This window comes from Abrus precatorius, unplaced genomic scaffold, assembly GCF_003935025.1.
Source record: "Abrus precatorius isolate BTA unplaced genomic scaffold, Abrus_2018 Scaffold2, whole genome shotgun sequence".
NCBI lineage: Eukaryota > Viridiplantae > Streptophyta > Magnoliopsida > Fabales > Fabaceae > Abrus > Abrus precatorius.
This window is the reverse complement of record NW_020874362.1, coordinates 8,900,426-8,906,170: the sequence shown is the minus strand read 5'-3', so window position 1 is coordinate 8,906,170 and position 5,745 is coordinate 8,900,426. Positions and strand designations below refer to the sequence as shown.

Genomic DNA, 5,745 nt, shown 5'->3' with positions numbered 1-5,745 from the left:
AGCGAACCAATACCAGCTTAAGTGAGCACTATGTAGCTTAAGCGAAATTTGTGGGCTTAAGCGATTATTGGGGGGCTTAAGCGAAGATGCAGGAAAATTGAAAAACAGCAGCTTAAATTGACAGACATGGATATACTATTTCTGAAAACAAAATACATTTGTCCTTTACATAATTGTTTTTGGCAAAAGAAAATAAAATGATTAAGATACAACAACTTTTAATTATTAATCAAGGATTGAACAAGTTGGGTCATCCAAAGGGTCCTGAGAAAAAAACATAAATCCATCAAACAAAATTATACAATGATGAACTAAAGCACTAAATTTTCATTTTGAAATTTAATGAACTTACGGTCAATAATGTAGTGAAATTGAATTGATTGTTCAAAGTTTGAGGAGGATGATAAGATGGAGGTGCTGAACAATGTATATCACAAGGTTCAGAAGGAGGACTGGGTTGATATTCCTAAAATGTTTATCAAATCAACACCATATGCTTAATAAGGAATCAAAATTGAAAGTAATGCATTAGCAAATTGATTGATATATGTACCTTAGCATGTTGGTTTTGTAATTGACCTCTCGTTATCCTATTTCTTTTCCTTTTTCCTTGTAGTTCAACCCAACTTTTGAATCGTTTATATGTATTCCTCTTTAAGCTTGGTCGGTGCTTGAAACCTTTTGGGATTGTACCATCATTGATCATCGACTTAGATGCATGATTGTCAGTGTCACTGTCAACATGTGTTTGTAATCGAAGGTGTGAGATTTGACGACACACAGCATTTAAACATTCATCCACTAATGTCGAGTATTCCTCTGAACTAGATACCTCTGATGCAAGTCTAATCATTTTAGAAGCAAGTTGTCTGTATCGTTGTGTGGTAGCAACTTTTGGATCCCCCTCAATCTCTCTTCATATGAAATTGTTTATAATGCCGGAACGACCTTCCTTTGTCCATCTCTTAAGGATATATTTTTTAGGAATAGCCTTGACATCATTTGCTTCAAATACCTTCAATGCATGGGAACAAAGCATACCAAATGTTTCAAATTTTTTACAGGTGCAAGAAATTGATTTTGAGACATTATCAAATGATACTCTACATGATTTCTCTTGATTAACTGTAGTGATGACATATTCAAATATAGGAGGAGATTCAATCCTCTCTGAAATGTAACATGCTAAGAATGAAGTAAATTCTTGTTGGAAAAGGGTGAATATAGGAGAAGTGTAAATTTTTCCCATTTGTATCAAGATGGGAGACATCTCATATCTCAACATTGGTAGCTTATGTCGGGACTCATACTCACAAATTAGTTCATTGTAACGCTTCGCTTCAACTATACGTTCAAAACTTTGGAAGAATTGTTTAATGCTAACACCAGGTTTCATAGAAGCTTTGAAATCAGAATTTAAACTTTTAGAGAGTTGAGTACTCTGCATCCCTAGGGTGACAACTTCTTTCATATAACATGATGCCCATTTTTCTTTCATGGCATAAAGTGAGTTTATCCAATTGTTGTCATGGACATTGTACTCTTGAACAATCTTGGTCCAAGCTTTCTCAAAGTCAGTGAAGGTATCAAAGTCATACATGCATTTTTTGAAGTCTCTTAAAAAATGACTCCCACCCTTCATCAAATTACCAAGGTGTTTGATCCCATTTTGCATTAAATGCCACGTGCACAAAGAATGATGTGTCTCTGGCATGACTTCTACAAGGGCCTTAGCCATCGCTTGATCTTGGTCAGTAAACATCGTTATATGTTTTTGTGATTATGTGCTTCTAAAAATGTTTCAAACAACCATTTAAACGAATCAGCCGTTTCATCATATAACAAAGCTGCACCATAAATGATGGTAGTTCTATAATGGTTAAAACTTGTGAACAAGGCAAGAGGTCTATTTGCACGATTAGTGCAATATGTAGTGTCCAAAGAAACTACATCACCAAAATATGCATAATCTAAAATCATCTTCGCGTCAGCCCAAAATACATTTGTAATTTGTTCATCACAATCCATTTGATATGCATGAAAAAATGAAGGACAATCTAACAACTGTTGCTGAAAATATTCCATCACACAACCAACTTCTCCATAAACCATACTTTTTTGTCTTCTTTCCTTCAAGTAATTCTTTGCATCCAACCGAGTATATCCGATATTGCATTTATTGCCTGCAAGTGTGCTTTGGAGTTGAAATGAGGATTTTTGTTGCAAACCAGATTCTTGAGCCATTTCAATCTCATAAGCTTGAACTTCACTTATTTTACGATGAGAAACAAGCATGTGAGTTGTCTCCTCAAGTTGTAAGGGATGATTATGATCTTCTACAAACTCATGAATTATAAACTTCCCATTCTTCCCCAAAGATACTGCAATTCTAGCAGAACAATCTGTTCTTGTCTCAGCTCTATGTTTAGCAACTTGACAATCTTGTTTCTTCCCTTTTCGAAGACCTTCTTTACAACAAATGTATATGCAAGAAGTAATAGCACCATCTTCCTTTCTCTTATTAAAATACTGTTTTCTAGCTCCAAATTCGATCCTCCTACTATATTCAGTCCAAAAATTCCATGCTTGTTCTACATTATCAAACTCTAATCCAACTTTTGGCTTCCAGTCCACAATGTTTTTAGTTATGTCTTCTACCAAAAACATAAACAAAAAATCCCATGTTAAACATCTCACATTATGGAAAATTTAGGATATAGCAAATGCAAAAGACGTAAATGTTAAAATGAAAAAAGATACCTGACAATGGAGATGGTTCCATGGTTATCAATGTCAATGAAGCTCCAAGTTAGTATATGTTGAATGTAACTTGTTTTGTTTTTAAGTCTCTGATTTGTACCAAGCATGTATATTTTTAAGAGAAAGCATTTTAGGGGTTAAATGAAGCTTTTCTTCAAGCTTACGCCACACAAATGAAAGATTCGCGCCAAAACGACGCTTTTTCGCTTAAGCGTTCATAGACCGCTTAAGCAAAAGTTATAATGTTTAAGCTAGAATTTTCGCATAAGCTCATTACGACTTAAGCGATACTTTATTGGCTTAAACTAGTAAAGGCTTAAGCGAGTTTGTAGTGGCTTAAGCAACCGCTCTCCAAATTGAACTTCTGAGAGCGGTTCAAACATAACCTCTCTCTAAAGTGCACTTATGAGAGCGGTTCAATTATAACCGCTCTCCGAAGTTCACTAAAGAGAGCGGTTAAATCCGTAACTGCTCCCATTTTGCGAATTTGTCAACGCAGCCTAGCCTTAAACCCATTCTCTCATTTCATTCATTTCATCCTTATATCAAAAAATATTGAAAAACCCTAAACCCCACCCCAAATCCAGGATTCTCCCCATTGCAGCATTCCTCTCCCATTATTAGAGCAACCCAACGATTCCAGGTAAGAACTCTTACAACAATATGTTGTTCTCCTACCTTTTAGGTTAGGGATGGTTCCATGCTTCTGGATACTATTATGGAAACAATGCTTTCAAGGGTTTAGGGTTAATGTTTTTAGAGTTTAGGATTATCACTCTGTTTATTGTTAGATTGACATCAATATTTATGTGAAGCAAGGTTCTTTCTGTAAAGAAACGCTTAAGCGCGCCTAACTCGCTTAAGCGTGCTTAAGCGCATGATACTCGCTTAAGCGCCTCATTTTGGCTTAAGCGAGTATTGAGATTTGTCAAAATTATGTGTATTTTCCAATTTTCTGAGTATTGAAATTTGTTACCTTGCAGATATGGCTCCTAAAAAATCAATTCCCCAAAGAAAGAAGCAACGTTCAGATGTTGGAGAGGCTTCACAACATGTACACCATACAGGAACTCAAGATAATAAACCTCTAATACAACCGAGCCCCAGTCAGCAACTTACCTTTGACAGATACAGGTTCTTCAGTCGAGCGCATTTTCGGAGATATTTGGAATTACACCCAAGGGAACTTTTACCTGAAAGGAAAATTATTTTGGAGGAGGGACAATTTGCTGAATTTACAGAAGAACTTCAGAGGAGAAAATGGAATATATTGGTTGACCCACCAAATAAAATTGATGAAGACATACTGAAGGAATTTTATGCCAATGCATGGCCCTTGCATCCACAAAAATCTGAGAAGAGGTCTTGCGTTAAAAGGACATCCATCTCCTATGATAGAGATGTTATCAATGCATTACTGGAGAACCCCCTCACCTTACAAGAAGGACAATTGTGCGAATACCAGCAGTGGAGGCGCCTGACCACAGGATTTAATGATGATGATGTAGCAAGGTCCTTATGCATTCCCAACAAATCATATGAAACTAACTATCAAGGCAAGCCAATGAGGTTCAAGAGAGGGAATTTGAAGACACTGACTCAAATATGGATGTCATTTCTCTTTGCAAACATTGCTCCAACCACTCACACATCAGATCTCCGCATGCCTCGGGCCTACCTTGTCTTCAGCATTATGGAAAACCTCACAATCGACATTGCAACTGTGATCTCTGAGGAGATTCACCAGCTTGTTTTGTCCACCAACTCCCCTAATGCATCTGCAACAAAGCCCTTGGGCTTTCCAGCATTAATCACTGCTTTATGTGCTGCCCAAGGAGTTCAGATACCAAACAATCCAACACAAAGCATCAAGTTGAAAAAACCTATAAATGCCCAGTTCATAAACAACTATTGCATTAACTCATTGGACCAGCCACAGCCACAACCACACCCAGCTTCTGATCCTTCTTCATCAGCACCACCATCAGCACAACCATCCATCCCCAAAATGACACCCATGGAATGGCGTATCACCCAACATCTGAATCAAATACAGCAACAAATGGAGGACAACAATTGGGCATATACACATATACACTACAACAGCATGCAGGAGAGACTTAATGACTCTTTCTATCGCTTTACCCTACAACAGCATGCAGGAGAGACTTCAACATTTCCATGGCCAACCCCAGAGGATTTTGCAGGTGTAGTGTCATGGCCTGGAGACACACCTTCCTTCTCAAATGAAACTAATGCAAATCATGAAGATGGTGGACCACAAGGAGAGGAACCAGAAGAAAGGGGAGAAAGAGAAGGTGAAGAAGAAGAAACGAAAGCACAACTTGATCATGAAGGTGGTGATGGGGAAGGAGACCATGTGGAGGATGACCAGCCTATTCATAATGATGTTGATCTATAAGATGCATGAACACTTTGTTTTTTCTTTATTTGGTTTTAAAGTTTAGATTTTAGTTTATGTTTGAAGTTAGTTCATATTGTAACGTTTCAAGGACCTATTTAGTTTGTTGCAGCTAAATTATGAAATTTCACTTTATTAACCACCTATCTAAATTCCTTTTATTTTGATTCTCTTTTATAATTTGTATGACTTGTTTACTAAATAAACCCAACAAATTATCTTATAAATTAAAACTTGTCACATACATATAGTAATCATTTTATTTTCTTTTGCCAAAAACAATTATGTAAAGGACAAATGTATTTTGTTTTCAGAAATAGTATATCCATGTCTGTCAATTTAAGCTGCTGTTTTTCAATTTTCCTGCATCTTCGCTTAAGCCCCCCAATAATCGCTTAAGCCCACAAATTTCGCTTAAGTTACATAGTGCTCGCTTAAGCTGGTATTGGTTCGCTTAAGCCAATATGTTATAGCTTAAGCCAGTTTATCAGTCCAAAAGAGCATTCTCTCTACATTCTTTTTATGCAATTTTCGCTTAAGCCAATGTGAAATTATATTTTTGG

The 5,745-nt window shown here is 36.7% G+C and overlaps 1 pseudogene; it reads right to left on the bottom strand.

Annotated features, from left to right (window-relative positions):
- Positions 1-225: 225 nt before the first annotated feature.
- On the bottom strand, positions 226-2,782 carry LOC113859410 (annotated as a pseudogene).
- Positions 2,783-5,745: the final 2,963 nt, after the last annotated feature.